The sequence below is a fragment of the Pinus tabuliformis genome, chromosome 7 (assembly GCF_031772625.1).
Source record: "Pinus tabuliformis cultivar Carrire ecotype Pingquan chromosome 7, CPIR1, whole genome shotgun sequence".
NCBI classification, from domain to species: Eukaryota; Viridiplantae; Streptophyta; class Pinopsida; order Pinales; family Pinaceae; genus Pinus; species Pinus tabuliformis.
Window position 1 is genome coordinate 2078828454 of NC_142293.1, and position 23157 is coordinate 2078851610.

Consider the following 23157-nt stretch of genomic DNA (forward strand, 5'->3'; position numbering starts at 1 on the left):
TATTTCACCATTTTCAAATGCTTTTGAAGCCTTACAGAAGTTGAAGGAACTCTATGACTCACACTCTGAACTTGAAGTTGTCCAATTGATGATTAAATTGTTCAGTCTTGAATTGAAAAATGATGACCCTCTTGCTTTAGCATCAGAAGTAAGATCTATTATGCATGATATCAAAACCACTGGTGTTCAAATAGACATTCCTCTTATAGCTTATGTCAAGGCACTATATCCCACTTATTCAAATTATCTTGAGTCATTGCAAGCAAGTGGAAACCTCAAGGAGATTACCTTTGACTCCCTTGAGAAGAAGTTTGTTGAGAGAGAGAAGGCTTTTGGGAAGAAGACGGCTCCTCAATCTTCTGAAGAAGTCGTGTCTTGCACATAGAGAGAAGAATCATGCTCAAGATTCTTCTAGAGGAAGAGGTGGCCAAAGAGGAAAAGGAAGACGAAATTTTAGAGGCAGGGGACAGACATTTCCAAGGAGAAAAGTACGATCTTCATTGCATAAGTTGCAATAGAGTTGGACACGATGCATCCACATGTAAATTGCCTTGGAACAGAATTGAGCAAGAAAGAAATGAAACCAAAGGTAAAAACCATGACAAAGAGAAAGGTAAAGCACCTGAATCCACTCATTATGTTGTGGCACATTGTAATATAGGAGTCACTGAAGACTTGTTTAATGCTTCACTAGATTCTTGGAAAAATGATTGGTTGCTTGATTCAGGAGCAACCTGCCACATGACCTTTAGAAAAGATTTCTTTGACGAATTTACTGACAATGTTGATGGAGCAGTATACTTTGCAGACAAATCAAAACTCAAGCCATCAGGGCTTGGAACCATCAAGCTCAAACTGCCTGGTGTTCTAGACTTTCTTCTGCATGATGTTTTATATCTCCCGAAGCTGAGGAGAAACTTGTTGTCTTTGGTCCACATCTGCCATAAAGGACACTCCATTCATATGTTTGATGGCACGGTTGAGGTCGGAAAAGCATCAGATCACTCACTTTTCATGACAAGAATAGAAGAAAAAAGACTATTGAAGTTGCAAGGTACCTTTGCTCGTGCACAAAACTTCTCATACGATTCTCATTATAATGAAGGTACATTTCCATCTTGTCTTTTATGGCATGCTAGATTTGGACACTTGAATTATAACAGCCTTCATATGTTGAAGAAAAATGGTGTAACTGGTTTGCCTACAATTCCTAGGAAACTTAAGAAATGTTATGCTTGTACTCTAGGAAAGCATAGCAAATAGTGTTTTCATGATTCACATTCGCACATAGAAAACTTGAACCCATTCATTCAGACTTATGTGGCCCAATGCCTGTTCTTTCTGCAAATGGAAATAAATATATGATGACATTTATTGATGACCACACCAGAATGTGTTGGGTTTATTTATTGAAGAACAAATTTGATGCTTTTTAAACATTCAAGAACTTTCATACATGGATCAATCTCATATTGGCTCTATTCGCACTGATAATGGAGAAGAATACACTTCAAATGAATTTGACAACTATATTTGCCAACATGGGATCAAACAGCAAACAATTCTACTTTATAATCCCCAACAGAACGAAGTAGCTGAAAAAATGAACAGGACAATTTTAAATATGGTACGTTCCATGATGTATTTTTTGAATGTAAACTTGATATTTTGGGTTGATGTAGTTCTATGTGTTGTGTATGTAAAGAAAAGATGTCCATCTAATGTTATTAGAAACAAGACTCCTTATGAGATGTGGTATGGAAACATTCCTTCGATAAAGCATCTCAGGGTCTTTGGTTCCACCTGTTATGCCTTGATACCAAAGGAACAAAGAAACAAACTTGGTGCAAGGAGTAGTAAGTGTATCTTCTTGGAGTATTTAAATACCTCCAAAGCATACTGTCTCAATGATGAAGTTGATAAGAAGTTTGTTGTATCTAGAGATGTGATCTTTCTTGAATCTTCCAAAGCTGACAATGTTGTTGAGCGACAGCTTGATCGCTTGGATAGATTCAAACATGCAAAGTCGTTTCAAGAATTTGATAATCAAATTCCACATCTTGAAGGGGGGATTCCTATACTGGATCAATCTGTGGAATCTTCTTCTGAAGAACTCTCTACCCCACATGAAGCTCCAGCGACTGATGACAATTTGAGTGATGTGATTGACAGAATTGGGAGACTCAATCTTGACTCAGTCCCAACTTAGTCAACTGAGCAGCCTAGGCCATCTCAAAAAGGTCCTCCAAAATGGCTGACAAAGACACTTGAAAGTGTTCATACTGATGAGGCTGGAAAGACAAGAACAAAAAATTTAAACTAGGGAAAATGGAGGTGATGTAGGTGATTTTGATTCCCCTGTCGATATGGATGTTTCTTATGATTGTGAACTGAATTTGTCTACAAATTTTGAACCAACTTCCTTCAAAAAAGCCTCTTCCCATTTCTATTTCTTTCCATTAGCAATCACATAAACCATTATCACATTGATAGTAACTGAAGAAAGAACATAAGTAACATGTGCAAAGGACAAGCCAAGACAAGAGAACACAGAAATTGGCTCAAGCCGGGGAAAAACCCCAAGATGGGGAAAACCCTTTATCAATTCTTCTTATCATTAATATCAAATGTTCAGCAAAGAGAGAGTGTACAATAATTCAAAGTCAAAATGGCTTGCCAATTTGAAGATCTGATATCATAGCCTTTAGACAAGAAGTTGACCCAGTCAAACTGCAATTTTGGCACCAAGGGATGCGGTCTTCTACTTTGCAATTTTGGATACTGGTTAGGGAACAAACACAGTCGGCTACGGCACCCTATTCATACTCATCAGACCTTCTATTAATTGTGGCCTTCCTTCAAACAGTCCCTCCAACAACTTGTTGCCCTTTAGCCTTCTTCTAAGCTTCAAAACGAACAACACAGCCTCCTGATCAAGCATAGCAGACTGCGGTCGTCCTTCTGCTTGGCCTCGTCAACAGAGATCTCAAGGTCTATGGCCTAGCTATAGGTGGCCTAGACAAGCGCGCCTGCTATTTGCCCCAAGGGTTATGCCCAAAACAACATTAGATCAGCGCTCATGCAAAACGGCAACTTCTGCTTCAAACTCAAACCTGTGATTGAAGATAAATGAGCCTAGAACAATTGTTAAATTTTGTTAACAACGGTATGTTCTATGCTTAGCACAATTATTTCAATGTTCCTTTAGCAACCCAATGACAATTTCCAATTTAGTTTTCTAATAACAATCACATTAACCATAAATCATGTTGACAATAACTTTAGATAGAACATGAATAACAAAAATGCAAATAACAAGCCAAGACAAGAGGACATCAGATTTGGCAGATGCCAAGGAAAAACCCCAATGTGGGGAAACTCTTTGACCAATTCTTCTTATTATCATATCAAATGTTCAGCGGAGGGAGAGAGTACAAAAAGTCAAAGTTGGCTTACCAAATCAAAGTTAAAATAGTCCTGTCAAATCTGCAGTCAATTGTAGTCAAATTCAGCCCTAACCAGAAAGTCAACGCTAGTCAAAGTTGCAGCAAAATGTTCTTAAAGCAGCTCAGTGACACCCAGCCGAATTTGGCCTGAACAAGAGGCCAAAGTCAGCCCAAAACAGTCCCAAAGCCAACAGTCAAACTTTGTCCTGAAGTCTGCGGTCAACCTACAATTTATCTCTACAGTCAAAGTGCTCATAACACTTCGGTTTCTATGCCAAAGAGTATGGTCTGCCCAAACAAAAAACTGCTCAAAAGATCAAACTCAAATTCTGCCTGGAAGCTCAAAGTCAACACTGGTCAATGCTGATCAAACTGTAGGAAAATCTGAAATTTTCGACCCTGCAATTAGCCCAAAAAATTCGTCATCCTTGCCACCCATGTGAGAGAGAAGATTTGTCCAATAGTTGTACGAATCAATGAGAGAAGGAGAGAGCAGAAAGTGTGTGACTAGTGATGATGCCAAATGAGGTGAGAGGACACTTGTATTTATACAAGTCATTGAGGGTGAAGAAACATCTATATTGGGCTTCATAAACCTACATGATGATGTAGCCGACCTTGACATTTTACAAATGTGTGGGCATAAATTCAAAAACACATTTCTGATTGTCCAAATTTGATGATATTTAAGTCAATTTTGGTCCTCTCGGAAAGAGGAATTTAATGCAATAATCATCTCCATCAAATGAGTTGTCCAAAGTGGAATTTGGCTCTAGTTGTCAATTTTAACAACAATTCACAAATAAGCCCAGACTTTCTCCAAACCAACCTCGGCCTCCTACCTGTGGAACTCGGCCCATGAAGGAGACTAAAATGATGCCAACCTTGCCCTCATCACCTTTGTTGGAGATCTTCTTTCTTCTGCAGCTATTTCAGAGAGAAGAAGAATGAGATATGGATGTCTCTAATGAGGTTAGAGGTCACATCCTTTTATAGCAAATGGATAGGGGTTTAACTTGGTTAATTAACCCCAAGCCGACATTGATGAGTTACACATGAGTGGGCTTGTATTCAAAAATATACTTTTCCTTATCCAATTTTAGTGATCTTTAGGCCGATTTTAGTCCTCTCGGAAAGAGAAATTCACTACAATAATCATCTCCATCAAATGAGTTGTCCAAAGTGGAATTTGGCCCTAGTTGCCAATTTTAACACGGGTCCCCAAAAGAACCTAAAATTGAAGGTAGTTAGAGTAAAATTGGGGTGATGTGTTTATGCCTAGAGGTGGCTAGGGCCATTGCAAGTGGTATCAAAGCATCCATTTCAACATAAGGCTTGGATGGGCTAAATACAAAGTGCAGAAGTGAATGTGCAAAGTATGCCTACAAACTGTTTGACCAAAGTGCTCAACTATTCAACATGGGTTTAGAGAAGAAGCCCTGAATCTTTTGGTGTGTGAAATGGAAAAGATGGGCATGAAGCCAAACCCATTTAGAATTTCCACTATAATCAAAGCATGTCCTAGATTAGCATTTCTGGAAGAGGGTAAGCAGATTCATACCAATGTTATTGGAACCAAACTGGTCACCCCCAAACTGGGAACTAGCCAAAACTAGACCATAACTAGGGAAAAAGCGGACCAAAAAGCAGTTGACCAAAAAATACATAAAATATTCAAATTTTAAAGAAAAATCAGGTACATCCATATGAATCCAAACCATTTATATGCAAATATGCAAAAATTATCATTTATATACCAAATAAGAATACATATAACCAAAATAGCACAAGGTACAATACATCTCTGAACCAAAAATTCCTCAACAACGAGGCTATAGATGGCCTTTAGCATCAAAAAAAGAGCATGCTACAACAAATACCTACATATCATCAAAATCATTGCCTATGTTAGGATCCTCATCATCAATATTATTGCCTAAGCATTAAAGAAAAAAAAACTTAACATGCCAAATCGAGATTTTGTTTGAGTGATGATACATTTTTACTAGGGTCATGATAGAAGAGTTCAACAATCAATGCCAGTAACATCAAGGTACATAGAAAGGTTGGTGCTCTTTATACACGACAAAATCCAATGGAAATGTTGCAATTCCCTCCAATTCTGAAAACCTAAAAACTGTCAAGTCTGCTAGATTTTGAGTGGGATCTAAAATTCTACTTTGTCCATATGAAATCCAATGAGGTTGAAACTATTCCCAAACATCCTAAAACAATTAATGATAATGTTAAAAATTCAAGTAACTAAAATTCTACTTTGTCCATATGAAATCCAATGAGGTTGAAACCACTCTCAAACATCCTAAAACAGTTAATAATAATGTTAAAAATTCAAGTAAAAGGATGAAAATGAAAACATTCTCCATTGTTTTCATTTTCATCCTTTTACTTTAAGAATTTAACATTACCAATAATTACATAAGCATTAGTAGGGTGCTAGGGTTAAATATTAGGCTACCCCACTCATAAATTATTTTTTTTGCTTTAAATAGCATTCGGAGGGTCCTTGGTTGCATTCTACAGAAGTAGTTGGTTCAATACAAAATCGATTGATTCAGTGGAAAAAAGCAAATTCTGTATGGAACCGAGCAGTTATGTACAACGCAACCAAGGACCCCATACAAAACCGGACTTTTTTCACTGAATCAGCTGATTTTGTATGGAACCAGCCAGTTCTATACAATGCAAGGAATGACCCTCCAAAAGCAAAACTGAACTGGCCTTTTCCGGTTCCAAGCCACTGGCCGAACCACTTTTGGGGCTAAAATGGCTGGACTGACCAATTCCACCAATTCCAATAACATGGGTTCATAACTTCATACATATCAGTAGGATTAGGCTTGAATCTGATGTGTGCATGGGGACTGTAGAAGTAAGAGTGTGCATCCTGAATCTGATGCCTGAATGAAATCTTGCATCTTGGAAGGGTTATAGTATCTAGCTTCGAGCAAAATACATGTCGCAATGAAGCCTTCAATTTATGTTGTCAACCGCAAAAGGCAGATGATGGTGTTATGCCCAATCAAATTACTCTTGCTATTGTTGTCAGCGCATATGTAACCCTGTTGGCTTTGACACAAGGATATATCAAGAATGAAAAAAGGAAGAAGCCTTCGTATTCTTTCAAGACTTACAGTAGCAGTATATAGACATGAAATCCAATGAGTTCACATTCGTTAGTGTGCTGACAGCTTGGCATGAAAATTCATTGCAAAATTATCAGGTTTGGCTTTGAAGTCTGATGTCTTTGTGGGAAGTGTACTTGTTGACATGTAATGCAAATGAGGAATGTTGCACCATGCTCACCAAATGTTTGACAAAACATCTATATGAAATATTGTATCATGGAATACAATAATCAGTTGATATGTTTGACGGGGAGATCCTACTGAAGCCTTGCCAATTTTTACCCCAAATGCAAATGCAGAGACGAGTATAACAACTTGATCCCTTCAACTTGGCCAATGCTCTGAGGGCATGCACTCCAGAAGACAAAAAGGTCAAGACCAAACGCAAGCACAAATAGTTCATCTTCAAACATATAGAAAGGGATTCGAGTGGGATTTTGTGTGGGATTTTGTTTTGCTGTCTATGTTTATGCAAGATTTGGGTATATATGGATTATGCAAGCCAAGTGTTTGACAAAATGCCAAATTAAAATGTGGTGTCATGGAAAGCAACGATTGCAGGGTATGTTTGGAATGGCATGGAGAGGAGACCTTGGCATTGTTTCACCGAACGAACGAGAAAACCTTGAGCCATTTCAAGTCACACTTGCTAGTTTTCTGAATATACGCATAAAAGTATGTGATACATGACAGGTGTTTGACAAAATGACCAAAAAGAGACAAGGTTTCATACAATGACATAATTGCAGGATACACCCAAAATGAGTATTTGGAAGAGACATTGAAAAACGGTGGCCAAATGCTACAGGCAAGCATGAACCGGCAAGCCAAGTCGCTTCTATTTCCAGTTGCATTGATGTTTATGCCAATCTAGCAGTCCTGCAAAATGGAAAGCAGGTCCATTCTTTTGTTAACCAAAATGGGCTTGACTCGGATATCTCTATTTGAAATGGCCATTGTTGACATGTGTGCAAAGTTTGGAAGTTTGGGAGATGCACAAAAAGTAATTGATCAATGTGAATGTGAGATTGCCTCATGGAAGGGAATTATTTCTGAATATGCACAAGCTAGGATATGGCAAGGAGGCTCTCCACCTCTTTGACCAAAATGCAACAAGTAGGCCTGAAGCCAAATCATATCACTTTTCTTTCTGCCCCGTTGACTTGCAATAATATTCAGTGTTCCATAGGGATACATCCCACAAGGTGGGGGGCATACCCACCACATTTCCCACACTCCCAGAAAGGGAGTGCTTGGGGAAACGTTTCCCCACATTCTCCCTTTTGGAGAACCGTGGAGAAACAAGGGGGGCATTTCCCCAGTATGGGAGATGCATCCCCCCCAAAGGGGGACTTCTAGGAATCCCCCTAGAAAAGGGCTACTTCTGGGTGTCCCCCAAGGAAAGGAGTGCTTCTGGTTGTCCCCCCACAAAAAGAGTACCTATGGGCATCTCCCCCATAAAAGGGGTGCGTCTAAAAGTCCTTCAAAATTTGTGTTTATAAAGGCTTAAACAATGAAAAAAAAACAGAAAAAACTAAGAAACAAATAAAGAAAAAAAAGTTTTTACAATAAAAGTTCAGAAATAAAAAAGAATTAATTTAAATTAACAAAAAACAAACTAGGCTTTTGACTTCTCACTCTACTATATTTATTTTGAGTTTCCGTAATGTCAATTTGTTGTTTGAGACTTCAATATCTATAATTTTTCTTAGTACTAATAAGATTCTCGAATGATGAACTTAAATCAAATGTATCAATATTTTACTATTTATGTTTCATTTATGCTTTATGAATGAATGTATCTTATTACTGGAACTTAATCTGAATCGTGTTTATTTCAATTACTAATTTGAATTTAGTACTCTTTTGTTGTTTACCGTTTAACATTTACATTGCACAACGATGAATTTGGATGGGATGAATTATTATTGTTGGAATTTTATCACGATTATTTTTATTTTTATATTTTTAAAGACAGGGACCCCCATGCTAGGGTACCTGATATCCCCTGTATTCCCTGAATTTACCAAAAATTTGGGGGCTGCTTCCACAGGTTCCCCATGTGTGTCTCCCGCTCCTGTGATCCCCTGTTTCAGAAACCTGGTGAAACATTGGTAATATTGGAATAGTAAATGACAGGTGTAGATAGTTCAATTCCATTCATCAAGAGTATGTCATTACATTAACAATGGAGCATTATGTGTATATGGGTGACCTTCTTGGCCATGCTGAGGATTTTATCAATAAATGTGGTCTGAACCAAATGCTTTGGTATGGGAGACCTTGTTATCACCCCGCAAAATCATTGGCAATATGGATGTAGATAAACAAGCAGCAAAACATATTCTCAAGTTGGAACAACAGGTAGTCTCCAGCATATGTACTTTCATCATCATCATTATATATATATATATATACATATTCTCATGTTGGAACCATAAGTATGCTCCAGCATATGTCACAACTGACAGGTGGATTATCTTGCATATGTGAGAAAAAAAGGATTAAAGACAAAGGAGTAAAACAGAAGCCAGGATGCAACTGGATTGGGGTCTAGAATAAGGATCATCAACTTTTTTGTAGGAAACAGATCACACCCCCAGTCAGGATCTATATGCAATGCTGGAGACCTGAAGTGAACAGTTAAGGGATTTGGGGTATTTCCTTGATACAAGATTTGTGTTGGGTGGTTTGAATAAGTATAAGAAGGAAGACAAAGGAGTAAAACAGAAGCCAAAATGCAACTGGATTGGGGTCTAGAATAAGGATCATCAACTTTTTTATGGGAAACAGATCGCACCCCCAGTCAAAGGATATATATGCATTGTTGGAGAGCTGGAGTGAACAGGTAAGGGATTCGGGGTATTTCCTTGATACAAGATTTATGTTGTGTGATTTGGATAAGTACAAGAAGGAAGACATCCTTCTGTTCGTAGTGAGAAGCTAGCAAATACTTTTTGTTGATTTTTAGGTAGCATCGGATGTGCTCTAGCTCCGAAATTTTGTGGAGGGGCTAAACACATGAGATCTCCAAGACCCAGAAATTGTTTGGTGAAATTCCACCCAAATTGTACTTTATTAAAATAGTTAATATTTTTAATGGGGTTTCTAAGTCTAAACTTAGGATAATTAAAATATTAATAGGGATTAATGAAAATATGGGTGAGAAGCTTCTAAGAGACGAAGATCAAGTCTAATTTAATCTTAGCCATTGATTAGAGACTTAATCTCAGTTGTTGATTTCTCAACAGGAAAAGTATAAATGGAGGCCTAGGGTCAGTGGGAGAAGACACACAGAGAGATTGAGGAAATGTACTTTCTGAGATGATAAGTTCTCAGGAGGGAAATCGATAGGGAGATCTTGCAGCTGAGGGGTAGTGATAGTTCGAGAATACAGACAGAGCGGCGGAGAGAAGCTTGTGGAGGCAGTGCAGTAACCAAGAGAGATGACGTTGGGCCAGCCTGGGCCCACGCAAAGCCAGAAGGGTCAGCGCAAAGGGAGAGAGTTGTCTTCCACGCAGAGTGTCGAAACTGTGAGAAACTACCGAAACAGCCGAGGAAAGTTGACGTATGTAGAAATTTCTCATTTCCCACCCCAGTTTTCAGTTTCTCCTTATTTCTCCCATATAGTTAAATGCCCTTTCCCATAACCATACATTTAACACGCTGAAAAAAAAAAAAAAAAAAAAAAAAAAAAAAAAAAAAAAAAAAAAAATTTGCTAAAAACACAAATTCTGGAAATTTTACAGAATGCTGGAAATTGCAGAAATAAAAATCAGCAGTAATAAACAACCTTTAAAACACATTTAAACACTGAGATTTTTGGTCAACTTGACCCTGGAAAAACCCCCTACAACTCTTGGGGAAAACCAGTTTGAGAGCTCTTCTTTATTTCTGGAAAATGCATTTTTACAGTGAGAGAAATGTTCAGCAAAAAATCAACAAACAGACTTTTACAACTTATCTCAGCCTTTTGCAGATACACCGCTGCTGATACTCTGCAACTGTTACACCCTTGCTGTTACACCGTTGCTGATACACAGCTGCTGATACACTGCTGTTGTTGCTGATACACAGCTGCTGATACACCGCTGTTGTTGCTGATACACAGCTGCTGATACACCGCTGCTGTTGCTGATACACTGCTGTTGTTGCTGATACACAGCTGCTGATACACCGCTGCTGTAACTCCGCTTTCAGCTGCTGATACACCGCTGCTGTAACTCCGCTTTCAGCTGCTGAAACTCCACTCTCAGCTGCTGAAACTCCGCTATGCTGAAACTCCGCTCTCAGCTGCTGAAACTCCGCTCTCAGCTGCTGAAACTCTACTTTCAGCTGCTGAAACTCTGCTCCTCACTGTCCAGAAATCTCCCTTGCTCTCTTGCTCTCCTTCTCTCAATCTGCTCATGAAATAATGAATGATCTTTTTCCTCCTTTTCCTCCCTTAACCCAACCCTAAGTGACTTTTGGGTGATCCCTAAATCCAATGGCTGAAATAGATTTTGATCAATGGTTGAGATTAAATGCTCATTTAAATCTCACTTTTTATTTTTTAGTTCACCCCACATTGATAAAGACCCACTTAGTCATTTATTTCCAAAGTCACTTTTCCTTTCTAATTTTTCATTGACTTTATAAAAGTCACTTTAAAATTAGACTTAGTAACTTTATCACTTAAAGTCACTTTTAAATTAGATTTAACTTTATAAAAAATTATAAAGTTACTTTAGGAGAAAAATTAAATTCTTTTGGACACTTTTCCCTAGGCCAAAGATCAAAGCCTAAGGGAACCACCTGTCCTCCGGTACCAAATTTCAACAACGTAGTGGGCAGAAGAGATGACATAGAGCCTCAAAGAGCTCCACGCAGGCCCACACGATTACTGCAAAGGGGCAACGGGCAGTTGTAGCCGAGGCCAGCTAGTTTTGTTGTCGGATCAGTCGAAATTTGTCGGGTGAAGTGAGGTAAAACTCACTCAGGTTTTCCGCCATTGTATTTCTCTGTCACTGGTTTGTCGGGAGAGCAACCAGCGTTTGTATTTAGAACTTCGGCTTAATAATAGAAAACCCTTAGAGCTATTGCACCGGTTTTCCCGCATTGGGCTTTCCCGTGGACGTTTAGACCAAAAATAAGTGTGTCCTTTGTGTGTTTGTCTCATTTATTTTTCAGTACTTGATCTGTATATTGGTGTAAGCTACAGTGTATTTACATTAATATTTTCCGAATATTTTTGAAAATAACTTGTTAAATGAAGAACAAGTAGGTAATGCAAATCAGTTTGCTGCAGTAGGATTTCTGACTTGTTCGCTTCAGAAATTTTCACACTTATGGAGTTATGAAGAAACGCCAGGGACACCTATCTGCATCATCAAGAACTTCTGCATCTGCAGGGATTGTCACACTGCCACCAAACACATTTCCAGGATCGTCTTCTAAGAAATACTTCTGAAAGACACAACACTGCTTTCACTGATTTAAGGATGGTATGTGTTTATGTGAAGATTATTGGTGACATTCTTGCACAGAGTGCAGACTGAATCAAAGCATTGAATGGATTTGTAGACTAACATAAAATAAAAATGGAGCTTTTCATTTGCCACCACAATTGTGACATAGAAGTCCAAATCTCATGGAAGACATAGAAAGGTACAATATCGATTTCAAGCAACCACTTGCTTCGATAAAGGTCTTGATTCAGAAGTCATTACCAACGGGGCCTTTATTAAGGAATGTCTTCAAGTGGAAATATACAAGTGGTTTCTGAACTTCTCACTAACATAATAGGGGGTGGATCCTGGAATTATGCGGATGTCTCTATGATATTGTTATTAATGGACTTTGCGAGAAAGGGAAATTTGATATTGCTATGAAAGTTCACAATCAAATAGAAAAGTAAGGCATACTGCCAAGTATTAGCAATTACATGTCACTCATGAGACGGCCCATGAAATTGGAAGAAAACTTAGAGCTAATAATCCCATCAACAATTTCTTTTTAAAAAAATTGGCTTCTGATGTAATTTGCAATATATTGATTCATTGTTCGTGCAAGCATGATAAAATTGAGGAGGCGTCCACTCTTCTCCCTGAAATGGAAAAATGGAGCACTCTGCCAGATACATTTACGTTCAAGTCACCAATTAAAGGGCACTACAAAATTGTCATATATTGTTATTTCAGCCAGAGCATGATATCTCATGTGCAAAATTCATCAAAATGCTACATGATGAAGGAAAGATACAAGAAGCATCAACTATATTGCGGGAACTAGAATTAACTAAGAGTCCAGCTGCTGGTATTTCAACTTGATAGATCATGTGATGATAAAGACCTTGATACAACTTCCATGTCAACGGCTAATACAGATGCGATACTCTGAAGGAGGGTTTGGTAAAGCATATGTCAAATCACAGTATACGGACTCTATTATCAAGCTTTGTAAGGAAGGTAGAATGCAAGACACTTTAATGTTTTCTGATGACATGGCTAAAAGGAGGCCACTGCCAGCTTTTAACTTATTGTCCTCATTAGTTCAATTTGCACAATTTATACGCTACAAACAGCAAACAAGGTAATGAAAGAAATGCTACTACTGCCGAGCCATATCACTTCAGTGAGGCACACAGCAACTTGTGCATAATGTCTAAGTGGACATATTTTCAATCATTTAAGATTAAGTTTGATCAGGTTCAGATCTTTTGCGCTTGACTGAGATAGTGAATAAACGAAGAGTGTAAGGCAACTTCAACAGATTATTTGTGTGATGTCATAGTCTTGTTTAATGGTCATCACCTTTTTGTCACTTGTATGTGGCATGCTTACTGAAGGAAATAAATAATAAATAAAGATTTATAGTCATTCATGACTTTAAGACGGGATAAATTTGAGGCCCTTACCTGGTAGCTGATGCCGACAAAGACCAAAATCTCCCGAATCACTTTAACTCAAAAGTGGGCACCGGAGCGCTGGGCTGATCAAAACTCTCCAAAACCTCAGCCTTGCCACCACCACCACTATGCTGAGATTCTTCTTTCTTGCCCTCAAAAATTCCAGTGAATCCTCCAAACCAGGAGCTACTCTGGGCGGGAGCTTGAACTGGCTCAGCTCCAGGACCCCCAATATTGGCAGGGATGGGTCCATAGCCTTGAAACCCTGGAATAGGACCCTGCATATTAGGCACATCTTCAACCATGGGCGGAAACTGTTGCTGTGCACTCAAAACCCTATTCAGCATAATCCCGGCACCCTCTATCAAAGCAAGTAAAACGCCACCAAATATAGCGGACCTGGTAGCGGCCCTGGGCCCCTGCCGCATTTGAAGAAACCCTCCGGTGGCGGCTCCGGCGATTATAGAATTCCATGGGTCCTCTTTTTGCCTGACGTACACCATCGAGCAATCGAAAGCCGAGAAAAGACCGCCCCACACTGCGAAGCTTCCGCCGATGCGGGGGGCATTCAGCCTCACGGCCTGCGTGCCGCCAAGAATCCGTTCACCCTTGGGGGAATTGTAAATTCCTTTCATCAAATGGAAAACTGATCCTCCCACCGCCCCCATGCCGAAGGCGCCACCGACATCGTCTAGAATTCGATCAGGGCATGGCTCTCGCGATGTCTCCGGCGTGCCCATGGTGTCTGAAAATTAAAACGTTTTCTCGTCTACAAACACTGGAAGAAATTCAAACCCTTCTGTATATATTCCCCACTTATTCTGCTATTTCAGAATCTTCTTACCTTCTCCCTATCGAGGAACCTCCTAACGGAATGTAGTGCCTATGGGTCAAAGTTCCATATGCTCATAGTTACCGTGGATAATATTTAAGGTTAGCTGAAGTGTCATAATTCCTTTTATAAAGGTTTATAAATATTAGGAAACTCAAACCCTTGTATAAATAATATAGAAATAAACAATATAGAAATAAAGAAATTATTTTAACGTTTATAAGGTTAAAGATAATTTATGGGATATTGTTTTTTCCTCTGATGTGTTCGAACTTTTTTCTGGGAAGCTCAAAATAAAACCCTTCGCTAAATAGATTATCTCAAGAACTAGGTGTGAGCATAAGGCGGTTCTCCACAAAGATCTGACCGCGGTTTGTGAAAATTATTATTGTTTGGACCTCGTGAATCAACAGATTTGTCGGTTGCCTGGCGTCAACTGCTCACGGGTATACTGGCTCCTTGTTTCACGCTGCGGACCCCCACCGGTTACTTCTGTTACACAGGTCTCCATTCTTTCTGCAGGGCGGTCCCCCGGACGGTCCCCTCTGGGACTTCTCTGTATTGACAGGCAGCATGGGCGACGAAGATCTTGTGGACTACGAGGCGGACCCCACGCCTCACCAAGACATCTGGGCGCATACGAAGAGGCCTTCTATGAAACCTCGGAGTGTTGAACTGGCCTCTGGGACAGCTGCCTCCTCTCTGCATCCGCATCTGCCGCTCACTGGAAAGAAGAAAACCTCTGATTGCATCCTGGCCGACTCTCCGGCCCTTGACTGTCCGCCCCTTTCCCCTGCTACTCTACACTTATTGGGCTCCTGCCTTCAATCCTCGCCTTCATTCGACTCTCCGCTCCTGAATACCACTCGGCCTGCTTTCCCTCAGCCCCCACCGCCTCCGCCTCCATCGAACTCACCTACACCCTCCGTCTCACTTATGCCGCTGAACCAACAGGCCTCATCTCGCATCCCGCTTTCTCTTCTTCCGGGAACCAGCTGTATTAGACCCCGCTCCCCGATTCGCTCGGGCTGCTTTAACTCTCCTCTTCTCCCGGTTCGATCTGCGGGCTCCGCACAGCACAGTTCATCGGACCCGTGTCGGAGGCTGCTAAAGGACCTTCCCTTTCGCAAGCGCACAGAGAATTTGAAAAAAGGCAGATGCCTGCGAGCCATTGATTCAGACTTCAACATCACTTTTGGGGAAGAAGCTCCGCTGCTGAATGTGATGGAAACTGGCCGAAGAGTCCTGGTCGGTAGGGTAAGGGGGCGTACCTACTCAGTGGAAAGACTCAAGCTCTGGGTGGAGGAGATATGGGGCACTCTGCTTAAAGAACTTCCTGATATCAAGGTCCTTGCGAGGGGTTGGTTCGCACTGCATTTCCACAGGCCTGAATATACTCACTGGATTCTCTCCCAATATTGGCATATCGAGTTAGCACCAGTCATGCTCAAGCGTTGGGATCCCCTGTTCGACCCAGAACGTGAACAATTGGGGGCTGGACCCATTTGGGTTCGTCTTCCTGGACTGCCTATGCAATTTTGGGACCCGTATGTATTCAAGCGAATTGGGGACACTCTCGACACCTACCTGGAGCATGACAAATCCTATGAGAAAACGGGAATCATGACAATGGCCCGTATACTTGTTCATCTTGATACCAGGCCGGGACTGGAGGAAAAAATCACTCTGCACCACTGCCATGTCTCTCGCAAGCAATTGCTGGATTACGAAGGTGTACCGTTTCGATGCCGAAGATGCCATAAAATTGGTCATCTCTATAAGGATTGCCCACTAAACTCGGGGGTGACTTCTGAAGATACAAAGGGACCAAGACAGCAGCCTACAGTGGACCAAAATATTGGAGTTAATATTACTACGGAAGGGGAGCAGACCCATCAAGAGACTCCATCCAAGCAGGCTAGCGAAGGCGCCAAGAAGAACACCAGAAGACAGGCATCATCTACACCTGGGCCGCCTCGTACCCGATCAAAGACTGCGGCGACTGCACCTGCTCATCCGGGTAACGATTCTATCCCCAACTGTTCTCACTATTATTCTGATGCTATGCAATCTACTATTCACTCTTCTTTGCGGTCCCCCACTACTGAACATATAACCCTTCCCTCCATCCCATGCACCATTGCCCCTCCCCCTCCCACCTTCTCCACTACACCCTCCTCTCACAAAATGGACCTGGGTCTCCCTGAATCCTCCTCCTCTCCGGTAGGATCCGGATCACACCCTTATCATCTCAGACCCCAGACTCGACCCAGATTACTGGGTCTGGGATCCTCCCCTGGTCGCTACCGCAAGCCAAAGAGGGGTCGACCATCTAAAATTAACTCGGCCATTCAAAATGTTGTTGCTGATGTCGCCCAGGGGCGACAATATACCATTGAACGGGCACTTAGAGCTATTGAGCCCCTGATCTGCGGTTCCCCATGATCTGGCTCTCTTACAATTGTAGGGGACTAGCCAACCCCAAAAAACGTCTGGCTCTGAAAAGACTTATATATGAATCAAAATGCGACATAATATTCCTTCAGGAAACTTTATGTACATCTGAGGTGGCGGTCCGAAGTCTACAAACTCTTCTCCCTGGATGGATTTTACATGGATTGGATGCGTGTGGCCGATCCGGTGGCCTGGTCATTGGTATTAATCCCAGGAAAAGCAGGCCTCTCTCCATTTGGGGGGGCAGAGGATTCCTTGGTATGGACATATTCATGGGAGATTTGGGTATCCCTATCAGGATTATTAACATATATGGTCCCAACCAGAATAGGCTTTCATTCTGGCAAAACTTTCTGAATGGCAATCATATCACTCCGAACACAGTGCTGGGGGGCGATTTCAACTTCTCCTTAGGGGTTGGAGAATCCTGGGGACATCATGCACAGAGTGATCCTATTGCGGAGCAAATGAACATTTTAATTGATGCTCATAGACTAGTGGACATACCTATGAATAAGAAGCTCCCAACGTGGCACAATCAGCGTACTGGTGAGGCAGCTCTGGGGCGACGATTAGACAGATTTATGATGCATGAGGAGCTGATTCAATTGTTCCCCCTGTATAGACAATGGGTCAGCACTGGGGGTCTATCAGATCATCACCCGATTCTTCTTCAGGTCAGTGATAAAAAATTGAAGCCACGCTCCCCTTTTAAATTCTTTGCTGGATTCCTCAAAGAGCAGGATTATTTGAAGATGGTCTCGGATTTCTGGACTTCACAACCTCCCCTGAGAGAGCGGAGAAAAGCGATGGATTTCTGTGATAGACTAAAGCAGCTAAAGGAACTGACTGAAACCTGGGCGAGGAGAAAGAGAATCAGTGATGAACAGCTACTAAAGGACATAGAAGATCAGATAGCTTTACTGACAGATGAAAAGGGTACTGGCTACATCAACGATGACTCGAAATCTGCACTGAATCAATTACTTGGGCAAAAATCAAGGATACTACAAGAAAAGGAGGAGCTGTGGAGGCTAAAAAGCAGAGCCATATGGCTCAAAGCTGGAGACAGTAATACTAAATTCTTTCATAATCTTGCTAATGGCAGAAAGGCATCAAATACCATTTGGAAACTGCCATGTGAACCAGATGGATGGGCTACCACGCACCAGCAACTTGCTAAATTGGGGGTTTTACACTTCAAGCAACAATTCACTGCACCGAATGTTATTAACCTCCCAGACATCATTAATCTGGCAGGCAACTTCCCCCGCTTTGTGGAGCAGGAGGACATCGAAGATCTTACTCAACCGGTCACATTACAGGAGCTGGAAAGTACTCTCAAATGGTTTAAAAAAGACAAAAGTCCAGGGCCAGACGGATGGCCTGTGGAGTTCTATCTTGCTTTCTATGATATACTGGGTGAAGATTTATTGGAAGTCATTGAGGAGAGCCGGATCACTGGGCACATCCATCCGCCCATGAACCAGACTTTTATTGCCTTGATACCTAAAACTGATGACCCCTCATCCTTCAACGATTTTCGTCCTATATCATTATGTAATTGTCTCTACAAAATTATTGCCAAAATCATTGCCAATCGCATTAAGCCCATTCTGTCCACTCACATATCTGCAGAACAGTTTGCCTTCCTCCAAAATCGCCACATCCAAGAGGCCATTGGTACTGCCCAGGAAGCCTTACATTCCATAAAGCTGAAGAACCTCAAAGGCATATCACTAAAGATTGACCTTGCAAAGGCTTTTGACAAGGTAAACTGGCTCTATTTGAAAATGATCCTCACCCATTTGGGCTTCCCCCACATGCTCACTAACTGGATAATGGGATGTATATCTACTGTCTCCTTTGCTATCCTTATCAATGGTTCGGCCTCTACCCGCTTCAACATAAACCGAGGAATCAGGCAAGGCTGCCCTCTTTCCCCCCTTCTCTTCCTTATTGTCATGGAAGGGCTCAGTAGGCTCATTGCTACTGCTAAAAGGAATGGCGACTTCAGTGGACTAAAGATTACTGAACAGTACTATCTTACTCACCTATTATTTGTTGATGACATCTTAATCTTTTTGAATGGAAGTGTCCGGGACTCCATAGCACTAAATAATATTCTTCAGCTCTTCTGTAAAGCCACGGGCATGGTGATCAACGGGGAGAAATCTACCAGGTCCATGATGGGGTGCACTTATCAGGAATCTCAACTGGCGACCCAGCATTTCCCCTTCTTGGAAAATAATTTGCTGGATGGCATCAAATATCTTGGCTTCAGACTAAGGCCGGATGGGTACAAAATTGAGCACTGGTCTTGTCTTATCAACAAAATTGAAAAAAGGATAAATTGCTGGCATCATCGCCTTCTGTCTAAAGCAGGCAGACTTCTGTTGATCAAATCTGTTCTTGAGGCAACCCCAGTCTACTGGATGTCTCTCACATGGATCCCAAAGAGTATTCTTCAAAAAATACAACAACTCTGCAACCGATTCCTGTGGAACGGCAACAAAAAGGGGAAGACTTTTGCCTGGACAAGATGGTCTTTGGTCACTACACCAAAGAGTTGGGGAGGTTGGGGTCTGAAATCTCTATCGGAATTCGCCCACGCATTGACTGCAAAGCAGGGATGGTCACTTCTCAAACCGAACAGTTTATGGGCGGAAGTCATCCACCAAAAGTACATCTGGCCCTCAAGCATCATTGACTGGATGCGCAGACCCCATTGGAACCGTCAAGGCATATCTGCGATCTGGAAGGCCACTCTTAACGCTATGCCGCTCATCAGAGACAACCTGCTATGGCGAATTGGTAATGGTTCACAAGTCCGCATTGGCTTAGACCCTTGGCCTGGCTCGGGGAATGCGCACCTACTACCGGATGGCTTGGTTCGTCATCTCAACAACAGGGGCATAAAATATCTTGCACAGATTGGTGATCTGCAACATTCAACCATTTATACACAGGCCTGGATTACTGACCAACAGTGGCAATTGACAGATGAATGGTACTCCAATTGGAAAGGCTACATACAGGCACTAACGGAATCACACATCAAGTTACAGGAAACAGAGGATGAGTTAATCTGGGCGCATGCAAAATCTGGTTACTATGCTCCGAAATTTGGATACTACAAGTTGATCGAGGCAAAGAAGCCCGACATGCTAAAATCCTGGTGGTCAGCCATCTGGCATTTACAAGCTCAACCAAGAACTCGATTGCTCATGTGGAACATTCTCGCTGACAAATTACCAACTGGTTCCATCCTCAGGAAAAGAGCTTTTGCTGGACCAACATGGTGCGTCCTTTGCAGAAAGGAGGAAGAATCAACTATACACCTTTTTCTTACATGTGAGGTTACAAAGGATTTATGGAACCAGGTCACACATGCCCTCAACTTAAATACTGTTTGGCAGGGAGCTGACATTCCTACGGCCTGGGAACAGTGGTGGTCTGCTGTGGCCTCAGAAAAAGCTAGGAACCTACCGCTGTTGGTGTCCTGGTTCATCTGGAACAGGCGTAATGCCATAATCTTTGAGGACAGCTTGGTCAATTGGCACCTACTTCCACCGTCCATATGTGCGGCATACACGGAGATCCCATTTGAGAATAAACAAATCACTCCCAGGAACATCTTGCCCGAAATTATAAACAAGGATATGCCGTGGGCATATTTTGATGGGGCAGCACCGAGGCAAGGCTGTGGGGGGGGCATTCTTCTTTATCTCTCAGATACACACTATTTCCACCTGAGATTGGGACTTGGTCCGGGCACCAACAACCATGCTGAACTCATTACTCTGAGACATCTCCTCTATTTTGCTTTATCCAAAAACTGTCGGCAACTACAAATTTTTGGGGACTCAAAGATTGTGATTGATTGGGCAAATAACAAATCTATCTGTCATGCATTTTCTTTGAAACATATCTTGGAAGAAATTGTTTTTCTCAAAACACATTTTGACCAGATCACTGTTTCTCATATCTACAGGGAAAGAAATCAAATTGCTGACCGGCTCTCGAAAGAAGCGGCGGATCGACCTCTAGGCGATTGGCTCATCGAGGAATACACGCCGGATGGGATGCACAGATTTTTTCATCGACCATATATCGATGGCCTCCTACAGGGGGGAAATGCCCCCACCTAAATTTTGATATGCTATGATTCTCACTGTATATTTCAGCCACAGTACAGTTTTGATCTTTTGCTATGCTATGATATATATTGTACATAATAGCCATAGTACAGAACTTGCTTCTGTATAGCGGATACACTCTACAGTTACGGTTCTTTTTTGGTTTTTGCTGGGACATAGTTTTTCTCTGGGAGATACAGATCCATCGTATCTCTGTTGGACTTATTGTGATGATTTTTGTAAATTTCCTGAGCAGTGGTATAACCACATTACAACATATGCCAATGGCATCAACAGCATGTAATTTCTTATTTAATAGAAATTATGAACTCTATTTCTTCGGAAAAAAAGGTGTGAGCATATAAAATATATATGAACTTCAAAATAAAACTCTTCGCTAAATAGATTATTCCAAGAACTAGATGTGAGCATATAAAATATAAAAATCATAACTTGTGGTTTGAAAATTAGATGCTCGAGTTATTCACGGACATTGTAATATTATTAGTCCTTATCGTGATTGTTGGACTATTAGTAATCGATTTTTTTATTCTTTCTATAAGCTCGTGTATAAACTAATGTTATATACTAATTAGTCCTTGTCACTTAATTTAAATATAATTACATTAAAGTAAAAAATATTAAATTTAAGTTAGTGATTATACATTATTTGCAATTATGTACTACTTTTAATTGAAATATAAATTTATTCACATTTATTTTTATCTACCATTATATTTTTATTAATATAATATTTTTTAATAAAATAAAATATAAATTAGTAAACTATATAAATATATAAAAATGAATATATAAAATTAACTCAAATATATAAATATATAAAAATGTATATATAAAATTAACTCAAATATAAAATAATAAAGGCATAAAATCTTATATATAAATATACATTTTATTTATATCCTAAACTTTTAACATATAATTATATAAAAATGTTTAAAATTTTATTTATATTCAGAAACTTTAACCTATGTTTTTTATATTTTAATGATAAATTAAAGTTACCTTTTAATGGTATAGTATCCACATTTTTCCTATTCGATTATCTCGTTTTTAACATATATATTTTATATTTTAGTGATAGTGTCGAAAAGACCGGAAGAAATATATATAGAACTGGCTAAAATAGAATATAGCAATTCGCTTTGTTGGTTACGAACTTCCGCGGAATATCACAATTTGCGGGCTTGAAATTTGCAAAGGATTTGAGGATTCTAATTTGTTTCTGACATTTGCATGGCCTCTGCAATGTGTTTTGTTCACTCAAACACGCAAAGGAAATGGTACTATTAGTCTTATCTATAGTCTGCGTATAATTCAATTCGCTCGTACAGTCTGTATAGAACTCAATTTGAGCGCACTAGAATTAACGAGAAAGGAGAAGTAGAATTCAATTAGAAACACATAAAATTATATAAATTTTGAAACACGGATATAAAATGATCTTCAGGAAATGAAATAACAGACCAGAAAGGTCAGTCAATATCGCCTCCTGTGACTTCGTACTGCTGCAGAAGGTGTATTAAACCAGGCATTTACCAATAATATTTAATAAACAACCAATCACATCACAGATAAATCCAAATAAAATAATTAGTAAAAAAAATATAAAATTAATTTGTTAAAGTTACACTTTAGTTTATTGAAAAATATTTAATAGTTTGACTGAATTAATATACAGTCAATCTCCAACCTATTGCGTTATCCCTAGCCTGGCGGCAGGGATAATAAAACATTTTTAATGCAAAGTTCTCAGTTTATATTTCAAAAAGTATTTTCTGGAACTTATCATATAGTTACAATCGATTTTTCAGCCATTAGAAAAATTGATGATCTTATTTGGTCTCTTTTTGAGGTATCGATCTATATTCTCCACATATTCTTTAACTTATATATTCTTTAAGTTAAAAAAGTTTGGGCCATTTGTATTTTCTTATATGGAAGTCGTATTTTTGTAAGTGGAAGTAACGCTAGCATTACTAGATTAGGATAAAATGTTTAATTTACTTATGAAAAACATTTCATTGTTCCCTCGTCAGATATTGATGGAATGACCACATGCATGTAGACAACGTGGATATTAACGGAGTTTCCACAATAGCCATAGAATGGCCACCTGTATGTAGACAACATGGCTATTAATAGAGTCTCCACAATAGCCATAGCTTGCTCCCCTTCTTACTTGTATGGGTATTCTCTCGCTTCAAGTGGTACCCTGCTTTTGTATGATAGT

General features: G+C 40.2%; 1 pseudogene across 1 annotated transcript in view; it reads right to left on the reverse strand.

The window, feature by feature from the left end:
* The window catches only part of LOC149256862 (mitochondrial import inner membrane translocase subunit TIM17-2 pseudogene), a 32859-nt pseudogene extending 18488 nt beyond the window's left edge, over positions 1-14371 (reverse strand). The window contains exon 1 of the transcript XR_016267299.1: positions 13488-14371. The product of XR_016267299.1 is annotated as a mitochondrial import inner membrane translocase subunit TIM17-2 pseudogene (transcript). The remainder of the gene's footprint in view (positions 1-13487) is intronic.
* Between the last annotated feature and the right edge of the window lie 8786 nt (positions 14372-23157).